Below are 12,652 nucleotides of genomic sequence, written 5' to 3'. Positions count from 1 at the left end.
AATTTTCTACACAAAGTTATCAAATCAAAAAGATTATCTTAAGATATTGGCCAATGCTGAGCACCGAACTGGACTTCAAAAACATATTTGACACACCGCCTAGATTTGCCTATCAAAGATCGCGAAACCTCAAACAAATCTTGTCCACCCCAAATACAATCACCAGTACTGAATTCAAAGGAACTACACCATGTTTGAACTGTGGCAATTGCAATTCGATCATTAAAGGCAACATCATTTAACACCCACACAAAGGTTATCCGATCAAACTGATGGTACAGCCACATTTAACAGTCAAAATGTGATCTACATGTTGAAATGCCCCTGTGGGCTTGTTTATGTTGGCAAAACCGAGCGTAAAATGCGTATCAGACTGAATGAACACAAAAGCAACATACGCACCCGACAGACGAAATCTCCCATTGCCAACCACTTTCATCTTTTCCAACACAACATTTGTCAACTCCGTTTCCTAGTCTTAGAACAAATTCCATTAACCAAAGGACGCAATAACACAATTTCTTCTACATCGAGAAATATTCTGGATGAACAAACTTGACTCGCTTTACCCTAAAGGGTTAAATGAACGATATGACCTTGGCTGTTATCTGTAATCTGATCCCCTGTTCCGGCCACAAATTTCTGTGTATATGACTCTTCCTGTCTAATTTAAATTGCGATTATTTCATGGCTTTGATCTTCACAGATCCTGGAATACGTTATCTTATATACCTGATAATATCACACTTTGTTTATTCCCATTTCTTGTTCACCGTCCCTCATTTATTTTTATTTTTTTCTCATTGCTCTGTACAGCTATCTTTACTGCTCTCTCTTTCCCCTTCATTTTTGACCTTCGCTTTTTCACTTTATTTTCCATTTTTACTTTTATATTGCATACCCTTTATTACCCATGTCCACACACCTCTTGGACATTTATGTTTCCTATGTGAACGTGACACATCTTTTCTGATATTTCGTTCGTTTATTTTTTTGCGCTTCCTTTTCAGACATCAGACTTTAACTTCCAAAACTACGAGTCTTTCTTTCATGTAGTTTTCTCAATACACCTGCCTACGCCTGTTTCTTCTCTTTCCCTTGCTCCCTTACGATGAGACATTCACGAGCACAAGTTTGGTTTTCCTCATTTACGTCACATACCCAATGCGATTCGTTCGCCTAATCACGTGGTGAATCTCAACCAACCCCCCGTTTCCTGGCTAATGAATACACAGACGTGTACGGTCTGTTTTCTTTTACTGCACCCGATTCGCTCGTGCGTCTCCACCTCACATGATTCGCTCGCATAAACCACATGGGATACTTTAAATCTATCAGCTGACTTTCACTGGCACACACTTCCGCATTTGCCGTAAGTTTGTTTCACTCGCGACATGTCTATTCCCAACGACTTGCCGACCTAGAATCCTAAGATACCGTAAGTGTTCAGCGACGTTTGTTTTTTTACCCGCCACTTGACTTGGGTAGTTGGTAACTTCTTTTCCACAATTTTGCTCACGTTTTGCACTCCTTTTTCTTGGCATCTGGGACACACCGGCTTACTTGCGGTAATCTTCCTCGCCCCTCTTTCTTTTCTTTTGCACTATTTCCTTTGGACCATTTCTTACTGATTTGCTTGCATGTTTTAACTTACATCTTCTTATTGGCACCTTTTCTTGTGGTTCAACGATTTTCAGATGCACGCCTTTAATTTTTTACCCGTTACAATTATATGTGGCATGAATTTCGTTATGACCTACCAGGATGTAGGCCGATTCCCTGTTTTTTAGGTCGAGGGACCGTCCGGTCTGCCGAAGGCAGAACCGGAAGTCCGGAAATCTTATGATCCTTAGAGTGGCTATTTAGCCCGCCTCTCTTTTTGCCTCTCCTCCATTGGCTGGCTTCCTAAACGGAGGCCAGCCATTGGAGGAGAGAGCCGTCCCTCCAAATAGGCTCCGTCTTTTTCAGATTCGGGGGGCGTGTTCCGTGCTGTTCTTTCCACTTTTTAGCCACGCCCTTTTTAGGGCGTGTTTTTCTCTCCTCCAGCCAATGGCAAGAGGAGAGAAAGGAAAACACTCCCCCGAATCCGAAACCGCCACTGCCTTTCTCCGAGGCATTTCTGCTTCGCCTCGGAGAAAGGCGACGGCGTTTTCTCCCCACTCACTACATAATCCCTACATAACGCAGTGACAGGTGTCGGGCGTCAAGCGTCTTGATAGCGTGGCCTGCCCAGGTCACCACACTTGTGTAAAATAATTGTTGCTCACTTAAAGCGCACCAATACCTTCGGGTCGAGGTTGCGGTGTATAAAACTGCCCAAAAAACACATAAAACGCGATGGTGAACGGACTACAGACTTACTATTCTGACAAACGTCACACTTCACTTTGCTACGAAAAATATAAGCGCAACAGATGCACGCCGGAAGTCTTCTTGTCTCGACCTGAAATGCCTTTTCTACTCTCGCGAGATGTCATTTCCATAGGAAGATTTCGCCAGCACAAAAAGTTTTCGGCTTTCAAGGGAGAAAGATTGGAGTGTCTTAGGCTAAAAGAGGCGTGGCTAAAATCGGAAAAAGGCAGGCGCAGTCTACTCTGTGCGGGGCGTGGTGTCCCAGCGTGTAGGCGGGGCACGTGGGTGTGGCAAGAACCGAGAGGTGGGGACAGACCGACTTGTTACGAATACAACTGCAAAGTTTGAGTAGGCTGCGCCTCTACTCAAAGGGGCGTCTGGGCCAGTATCCAGTAGGTTCAAAAGGCTAAGCCTAGCGCCATAGCTGACCCTACCTTTTTGTTTACGCACTTTTGCAACCTTTTGTTGGACTTTAGATCACTTGTGAAAGCACTGTGATGCCCACAGAACATGTTCGCGCTACAGCAAACTGGATAAATAAAGAGGTGCTGTCTTTCAGGAAGGTTACGGCGGGCGGGTTCGGGTTTCAGGGACCTGCATACCCTAGAGGGCGTGGTTAGCACAGAAGCAGCGCTGAAGGGGCGGAGATAGCGCTAGCGAAGGGGCCTGTGTTTGTGAGGGGCTCTTGCAGTGGGGCGTGTCCTGGTGTCAGGGGCGGGTCTCTCTTGCCACAGCAGCCCGGCCCCACCCCCTCTGCCCCGTGTCCCGGGAACTGCGCTAAGAAAGGCCACAGAGCTTGGCGGAGCCTGATGGAGCCCCCGGGCTAAGGCGGCCACGGAGCCGTGCCTCCTGGTGCTGGGGAGCTGCGGCCTGCTGCTGCTCGCTGGCGGTGTGTCCAGTTTACAGCCGGGGAATGGGGGGCTATGTTTAGACGTGAGGGCGCAACAGGGAGATGTCTGGGGAAGCGGCTGCGGAAGCCCCTTCCTGCGCCCGTGGTGTCACCTTACAGCACTCATGGGAACTTTCGGGCGAGTTGAGAGCTGGAGGGAGCCATTGCCTTTGTCCCGGAGCCGCGTTGTGCGGCTCTCTGGCATCTTCCTGGCTGCAGGCGCTGTTCAAAGCGCGGTGTGTCTCGCACTGATTGCTATGGCCCCCAAATGCATGCACACTGCACTTTGTCACGATGAGACCGACCTTTAGGGTCTATTACAGCACCTTTAGCGTGTGGAACTTGCCTCGCACCACCTACGCCTGTAAACAGCACATGCACAGACTGTTCTAAAAGCGCATGTACATACAGAATGCATGTGTACGAACTGCTAATGAGCCATGCATTCAAGCATAGAGTACTAGCCACAGCCGAGTGTCTTAATTTTGCAAGCCATGCAAGTGCGTACAGCTACTACAATGTGCACACCTATAGACATGTACAAGCGGCAAAAGCTCCTTATTTACAAGCACAGGGTGTCACTTCTCTGTTTAATGCATGGACGGACTGGGCTATTGTGTCTGCTTGCGGTAGCTCCGTTTCTCCGTACCGATTGCTCATGCTTTGGTTATGTTTGATACAATGCTCAAGTATCGATTACTGTAATAGTTTGTATATGTACAGCTTGCAACTTCATCTTGAACATGCACAGATAACTTTCTCTCTGCTCATACACTCCTTAGGCTCAGTCTGCACATGTGCTAACCATTTATACATTGTGCACATACATCGATTGTGTGGCTGTGCACAAGCGTATATCTCATGCGCATATCTTTTGTTAAGGCTTCGCCTGTGTCTCGTGTACCCGCTACTCCCACAGATAACTCCTCTTAAATTGCGTGCAAATGTACTCTCTGTGCCCACATGCTGCTTGAGCTGATTCTGTGGGCCTTAAAATACAGGCTGCTTGTGCGTATCAAGTCTCTGTACACACAGGTAATATATATAGTGTACACTGCAGACCTTTATTTTGCAGTATACGTGTGCCTCAGCAGTGCGTGCCTTGATAGACTGTGCCTCCACTGCTGTCATGTATTTTACATCTGTATATGGTAACAAAATGTTTGTGCTCCTATGCGGATTGTCCTTGCTGTTTGCATTTAATCGGCTATACATGCCGGTCTGTGCCCGCAATCTTCACTCCTTACACTACCACTGGATTATACACCGAGGCTGCACCTTGGTGGCACCAGCTCTAGCCTAGGAGGCTTCCCAGTGCTTTGTGCAACTGTCTGTAGTGTCCGTGTACACGGGCCTGTCAGCGCGCGAAACAGTCCTTCACACTATTGTCGGTGTATGTTTTGGTCTGCTTTAGGTATGTTCTTGGAGATGTTATGGTATTTTTTTCAATGGAAGAACTACATGTATATTGCGCGTGTATACCAGAACACAGATACCCGGCCCACGGCCTCTGAAAATGCATGCCTTTTCTCTGTTTGTTTTTCATTGCGTGTAAAATGTACCTTTTTTTTGTCATCACTGGTATCTATCTGCTCCTCCTTCTGGTTTTACGAAGGTCTTTTATAAATATAGTTGTGTACACAGTCTGTGACCCACCTGTTGTAAGCTTGAATTCCTTTTCGTCTTACCAGCTGTACGTGTGTTTATTTGTAGACATTGTGTTTTTTTTCCTGCCGCATCGGGAAAATTGTTGACTTTTCCACATTGTTAATGCCTCCGCAGCTCTGTGTGTGGGTGGCTCTGTGTGGGTGCAAATGCAATAGGTCTCGCATTTGAGTGATTAAGCTATTGACATTGTAAATAACAATGCCGTTTATTTAAATGTTTTAAAAACAAAAACATAAACAAAAATAATGTCATGAGCAATGCCAATAGCTCTAACTTTAACAATGCTGAGACCGTTGCATTGTAAATGCTTGTTTCTTCCTTGCAGTGTTTCCCCTGATGAAGGGCCCTGCAGCCCGAAATGCATTGGGCACTTTAGGTTATTTTGGATTATATCGAATGAAATGTGATATGTACATCAACAACGTTTTGGAACTTAACGATTGTTCATCACGTTAGATTCTTTAATAAACATCTCATGTACTTTTGATTTACCTTGGATAATTATACTCCACCCCGGAGTGCAACACGAGCGACGCGCTCTCATTCAGAACGTGCTTCAACCCGTATTCATCCCAGCTCAGGGGGATTTACTCGCTTGCACCCACGACCTTTTTCCCAACTTTGAGTACCTCGCTTTACAACACGAGTGCGCGATTTTTGTCAGCACCACAACAACCCACCGCTTCAGAGCTACATGCTATAGTTACAGCACAGCAACTTGATATCAAGTTGCTCACTGTTTTAAATGAGGCTACGGGACCTAACCAGGAGGGCCTTGAGCACTATAGAGAAACATGCCAAAAATCGGCCTGCAATGGCACCAGTCACTGGTGCCTGCCTGCCTACCTACAAAGTAAATCCAAGTACTGAAAGAATCAACTACTTAAAGATTGAAGGGCCTGATGTACCAAAGTATTTTATCCATTTATGTGCCAATGGGAAAACATGTTCAGTCAATTTTTAGGTCTCGGCCTGGCGAAAGCAGCGTATGCGCTGCTCTGATATGCAGAGGCCTTTTGGAATCGATACGATTCCAGCGTGCACGCAGGGAGACAAACGAGACAGAAGGTGTGCACGCGGGGATTGGATGCTTTACTGGCGGCATGATACATTGGGGACTTTTTTTTTCGCCGCCAATAAAGGCAGTCCCCACGTGCACATCTTCTGTCCGTCCCATGACGGGCCGCGCTTGTTGACAATCTGACCTCTATTCCTTAGCGGGCGGGCATCACTTCAGACCGACGGTGATGCTTCCCTCGGCGCCTCCTCGAGAACTTGCGACACATGCGCACGTTTAAAATGGCCCAGAGACCAAACCTACCATCGAGTTGTCTCCCCTGTCCCGTCACTGTGCCGAGTATTTCTGGCCGCTACACGTATAACCGAGACCTGTTGACAACACGTTTATTTATTTTTTACCATAAGCCAGCCAATTTGTTTTTCTTTTCCCTGCTCTCCATTGTGCCCAAGTGTCTGAAGCGAGAATGCATCTTCCGATCCCTCTTTGAGAGAGCGCTGATTGAGTGAAATTCAATTTATAGTGAATTTTCTTTTTCTGATGTGCCAACCTGCCTGTTCATTTCCATTGCCTGTCACACTTGTTCCAGAGGAACGCGGCCCCGCGCTGCTCGAAACCAAGGTGACATTTCGTTCCCGCTCCCCAGAATTAATAACAGGCCTCATATTCATGTGATCTTTGCTCCGCTGTCTACTTCTAAATTGTTAAAGCTACACGTGGTTTTAATTGGTGTCGGTACCATATGTGTTTAACTGGGCAGTGTGGTCAGCCTTCCATTAAGCTTGTCACCGCAGGAATCCATGTCTCTAGACCTGGGCTCTTCTTACTTTTACTCCAGCAGGTTCAAAGGAAGAAACCAAAGACTACAAATCCCAGAACACAAAGGGTAATAAAGTCCAGCACTGAAAAAGGTGACAATGCTTCCTTTCCTATCTTCATGCAATAACCCCTTGTGGTTTTATAGGACAGAAGGCACTTACGTAGACAAGTTTTAAACATTGGATGTGACTGTTCTAGCGGCCATGTCGCCACACACTATGAGATTGATTGAGTTTTAAGTCAACAGCCTTAAGCATACTAGGACTTGTAATTTCAGTATGTAAATATAGGCCTGCATGTGGAAAAAGGAGACTGTTGAGTACAGTCTTAACATGGGTTACTCTTGCAACAACGCTGTTTCCAAACCTCCAAATCATTGCTTTCTAGTGTGCTAATCCAGTTACTTCAACAGAAGCAACACAAGCTCATAACGCCCAGAATGCATTTGTTTAATCACTCTGTTCTTGCACAGTGAAAGGCCCATCACAAAGATAGACAGGCCATCTTTCACTGGCTAACTGCTGTATTTGTAAGTTAAACTGGTACAAGCAAGATGACATTTTTACAGACTTATGTGTAAACATGCCAAAGTAATGAACTAATACTATCATAAAATGCTCTACATTATGCCGCATAATTTCTACATAATTTTGTCACCCTGCCACATAAAATGGTCCTCCCCTGGCACATACTAGTCGCCCTGGTTATTGCTTGGTACTGGTTATTTGAATTTTCTGGTGTCAAGTAAACCATTCCAAACATTTACTCAATTTTCTCTGTGGTAGATTAATTGGAGGGAGTCGTGATCATTAGTGGGGAATGTAAGTTTGTGTAATGGTTGGTGGGGTACATGGATAGGCGAGAGGAGATCACATATTGCTAGGTTGCAGGGGTATAGTTTCAAAGAAGGAGGTTGTAATAAATGAGGGGGGGTGATGGCAAATACAATAATGGGGAGTTGCAGAGAACCAAGATTTAAAAACGGAGGACCTGATTATAATCTTACAATGGTGTTAAGAATTAGGTCAAACGTATTACTTTAAGTCTCATAACGGGTTGCATCTATATTGCGGGATGTCAGTTAATGTGCCATGAAGTATGTATACTGCTCACTACACTAACCCTGGACTGCACCACACTGTGCCCTATAACGCATCACCAACGTTGGTAGTTGAATCTAATGAAAGGAGGGGGATCTAGGACAGTTAGACAAAAATGTACTCTAATTGCCAAAGGGATACTCGTCAGATGGTATTATCTAATCTAAACAGATTGGTACCTGGTCACTCACTTAAGCATTAAAAATGCAATAGGTCTCGCCTTTCATTAAGTTAAAGCCATTTGCTTTGCAATACAATTCCATTAGCAAAGCAAATGGCTTTAACTTAATGAAAGGCGAGACCTATTGCATTTTCAATGCTTGTTTTTCCTGCAGCGCTCTGGTATCTATAACTTAATTGAACCATTGGGTTGCAGCCGATACACAAAAGAAAGCTTTGCAGAAGGCAAGTTAACATTGCTAGACTTCAACACCGCGCAAGCGAGTTTAATATTTTTTTTTTAAGTGCAAATGGGTTTGTACATACAGGCAAGGTTACTGCATACTGGCACATCACTTCCCTAAGCGCCTAACTTAAAGTTTGGATTATGCTTGACACAAAGTGGTACCCTTGGACCTGCACAATAATGATGTGCTTGTCTGCACTGTTAATGCAGGTGAGTGTGGATGCAACAGAATGGGTGGTCTATATGAGCATGCTAAGAGAATGTGAAGCTCAAAGCCTCTCAGGGTTAGGTTAATATCCCTGTTAGGTTAGGGCTTCTTAAGGCCTTCTGAGCGCAAGCAGCAGGAGACTTATTGTGGTTAGAGGGCTGGATGAGGTAAGCTGTCAAAAGGCAGATGCCATTCTAGGATTGTCTGAGGTTAGGCTGGAGGTGTCTCAAGACTAACTCATGGCTGGCACAGGTATAGCCCGGATTCTTTAAGGGGTGGCTGGGGTAATGAGAGCCAGATCAGACAGTAGCTTCAAAACGGTCTATGATGGCAAGCTGAAGATGACTGGGTGCAGGCTGAGGGACTCTATCGGGCCAACAGACAGATACATACCTTGACAGCTTGCTCAGGAGGGGTGACAGAAGATCTGATGACGACAGAGAACCAATGTACTAGCCTCTGCCCTCACCCTGCCACCTGCACATTTTTCTGGAGACAAGAAGACATGGAGTACATGCACACGAAGGGGCAGAATGGCTCCATTGAGGCCAATTGGCCCAATCTGCTTACTAACAATGTTGGGGTTGACTTCCGGGATACAGGCGAGCTTGAGGGACTGCTGTCTACACTGTATTATTTGTCACACTTTACATTTAATATGTGGAAAGCAGTGCAGCATGCATATTTAAATTGCCCTCTGAATTTAGCCATAAACAAATAACCCATAAATTCTAAAGCTCTCTGCTGGTCGTGTTTAATGTCCACCATTAATGTTACCAAGTTATGTAACGAGGGCACCCTTCCACCTCGCCAATTTGCTCAAAGTGGAAGGGGGCATATGAAAAATTGAAATCCACTGGGGGTGTATGGAAGGGATACTGGTATGGTGTCCTATTTATTGTATGGGGAAAAAATACTCCTTGCAGCTTATCTATGGAACACCCATTTGGGACAGAGACTAGTAACAAAATATTTGTGGAGGGCAGCGTGTGCACTGTGCAGCAGTGGAGAGAGCTAGTAGTGTTCTTTGGACCTCTAAGTGGAAAACTGAGTGTAGGCATATATTGTTTTCCATATTTGTTAAGGGGCTGCATCTGTAGCCCGGAGGGAACATGCAGACTAAGCAAAGAGTGCCAAAGCGTATGTCATGATTAAGGGGATCAGAGGAAGATGTAGTGAAGGAAAATTCCTGGACTGTAGTAAACCAAAAGGGAACCTAAAAAGGGGTAGGTTTTGGATGGCCTTTTCAGGGGGTTTTATGGTGTCTCGAGACGGAGTGGCTCCAGTAGTCGTCTGACGTATGCACTGGGACGCTTCGGGTTAAGTTAGTTATCAGGCCTGGGGTGCAGGGCATAATTGCACGGTGGAGGTGTGGGGTGACGTTATACCATTGTGAAAGAGTAAACTCAATCCCCTTCATGCCAAGTGATCTCTTTTGTGATGTACGTAGTGGAAACTTACGCCCCCCCCCCCCCCACCAAATCTAAAGACTGTTTATGATTAAGGCTCCTGTGTTTTCCATTTTTACACACAGATCGGTCTGCTTTTATCGTTAAAAGCGGAAAAATACTTAAAATCGAGCATCTTTTAAGTTAATCTCCGTGCTCTCTCATGAATTCCAGGTCAACAACTGAGCAACTAGACAGAATGGAGAATTCAAAAGTAGGATGGAATTTCCTTAAATATCGGCCTATGTTAACATACACTTCTAGTATGTGGGTGTGTTGGTATGCTATATTGGCCTGCTTAATTTGCTAATAAACAACAATTATCAGAGACTGAGTGCGCTTTTATCACTTAAATAAATGCGGAAATGTACAATTTTTTATCATTTGTTCACAAAATAAAAGTGGAAAAATACAGATAAGATTGGAAAAAAATAAATACGGATAAATACTGAATTAAATGTTACAAAATAAATACCATAAACCCGGGAGCCCTATTCGAGATGCATAATTATAGAATGGCATTGTGTGGTCTTCTAACTCTGCTTCTTGGCTTGTTTTTTTAGATTCTCCCATGGCAACCACTAGAGATTTCAAAGAGGAGCACATTTTAAGTTTTAAAATGTCTACTGAAGACTAGCACTGTTGAATGCACATTATAACGTCAGAATGCATTTCATAGGTCACTCACTGGTGTGATGCATTTTTCTGATGGGTTTCAATGAGGGAAGGGAACCGACTATAATATGACTAGTTATATAAAAAATACAAACAGAACACCTCGATTCCACAGGCTGGTGGATTAGTTAACTATTATATGAGCGTATTTTATACCAAGCCTTTATCCAGTACTTTATATAGACTTTACGTGTTTGAGCTAATTGCCCAGGGACCAGTCTAACGTGGTAATTGCAATAAGTGAAAGGCAAAGTTTACCAAGCCAGATCTGGTCTAACCATTACTATGTAGTTAAGTGACTAAGGCACCGAGCGCTAGTACTTGCGCATAATCAAAGCTAAAATCTAGAAGAGAAGAAACAGAAATCCGTTATGTGTAAGGTGACCAGACGTCCAGAATTGGCTTGGATAGTCTCAGTTTTTCATGTACTGTCCCGGTGTCACGACACATTTCGCAAAAATATATACATGTTCCGGTTTTTAAAGAGGTCGGTGAGCACCCACACTTTAATAGTGCTGTGCAGGCTCATGTTACACTACCCCTCCCATTACACCTGGGACAGAGCGTATTTGATATGGGGCTCCTGGTGTACAGCCAGGTCGTATTAATTGCAGCACAGCAGGATTTAACGAGGGTCGAATTAACGTCCACAGAGCCCATACAAAACCCAAGGGAGGCTCAACCCAGCCCTTGGAACAAAGTGTGGGAGGGAGTCTTTAAATGTCATGCCATGGAGTGTGTGGATAGATAGATAGATAGATAGATAGATAGATAGATAGATAGATTCGAAAAGAGGAGTGAATATGTTCACAGGAGTGTGAGCATGTACTGCTATTTTTGTGTCTACTGCCGTCCCGGTTTTTTTCGCTCCTTAAAATGTAGTCATCCTAGTTATAAACAGAATGCTCCCTAGACGACAACAAAGAATAGCAGACTGTAAAGTCTATCAATTCACAGAGCCGTGACCTTTCGACCCCAGACACATTGCTGTACAATGCCTAGGAAATTCAGCCTCCAACCACCCGTTTTTTACATATTTATTTTAGGTCTAATGCGCTTCTGGTGTCCCGAGTATAGGTTGGAGTTTAATGAAAGGCTCCATAACAACACGACTTCGAGAGTCAGGGGTGCGTAGGCGCAAATAAGTGGATTTGCGCCTCTGTGGGTTTCGTTGCCTCATGCGCGTTAGGTTGTAAGGTGTAGACTTAAAAGTGGGGTCTTGAATGAGTCTCTGTGTTCTCGAGCCCGGCGAGTATTTTAGATTGTCCCGTTGGGGAAGCGGTCAACGGAATGCCTGCTTGGCTGGGTTGTAAGTGTACGGGGCGGTGGTATTAAGGACGGAGGTAGTTATAATTGTTCATGTCTATGGCCAATGGGAGGGGAAATGAGTTGTGGATTATCACGTCTACGAATGCCGCGAAAAGAATCAACGGGTTGCAGAGTACATGTTTCGCGGACCGGCCCCCAACTGCGGATAATAGAATCGCCTTGCTTTAGATTCCCTGCTAAAGCTTAGGTGCAGTAGTGAGTGGAGGTTTGCTGTGTCCTTTCAGCAGGACGTAAATTTTATTCTAGTTGATATCTTTCACTTACCGTCCTCGAACTGCTCCTTCTCAGTGTTATGCCCATGTGAGTCTCCCTTTGACTACGCCATCGGCGTTCGGACCACTCCGCGCCCAGTTGCACCGAGGAGGAGGAGACTGAGCGGTGAGAACTGCGACTCCTCCTCTCCAGGGCGCGCGCGCGTACATCTCCCCTCTTTTATTGCAGCTGAGCTGTTAAAGTCTCCATGTTTGGACCAGGCGGAAATCGGCCTCCGTTTCCCCGCCCCCAGCTACGTTGCCTGACTACAATAACAAAATTTAAAATAAGAAAGGCGCGGCTCGTCAAACTCAATGTTTTCAATGTTTTACGCATTTAATAACCAGAGCAGCATGTCGCATGTGCCGTGCTGCTTATTAAAAGCATAAAATATTATAAAAATAGAGTTTGGCGAGCCGCGCCTTTCGCTGGGAGTGGGGCGATTCTTACGGAGACGAAAACAAGCATTTGCAATGCAATAGGTCTCG

At 45.0% G+C, this 12,652-nt stretch overlaps 1 protein-coding gene across 2 annotated transcripts in view; it reads right to left on the bottom strand.

Annotated features, from left to right (window-relative positions):
- The window catches only part of LOC146789746 (nuclear distribution protein nudE homolog 1-like), a 302,682-nt gene extending 290,365 nt beyond the window's left edge, over positions 1 to 12,317 (bottom strand). Inside the window, exon 1 of one of the 2 annotated variants that reach the window (XM_085632077.1) lies at positions 12,177 to 12,317. The gene's annotated coding sequence lies outside the window, so the exon portion shown is untranslated. The remainder of the gene's footprint in view (positions 1 to 12,176) is intronic. The other variant, XM_085632076.1, reaches the window with a different exon arrangement.
- Positions 12,318 to 12,652: the final 335 nt, after the last annotated feature.

This window comes from Triturus cristatus, chromosome 10 (genome assembly GCF_964204655.1).
Source record: "Triturus cristatus chromosome 10, aTriCri1.1, whole genome shotgun sequence".
In the NCBI taxonomy this organism is placed as follows: Eukaryota; Metazoa; Chordata; class Amphibia; order Caudata; family Salamandridae; genus Triturus; species Triturus cristatus.
This window is presented reverse-complemented; position numbering and strand designations above follow the sequence as displayed.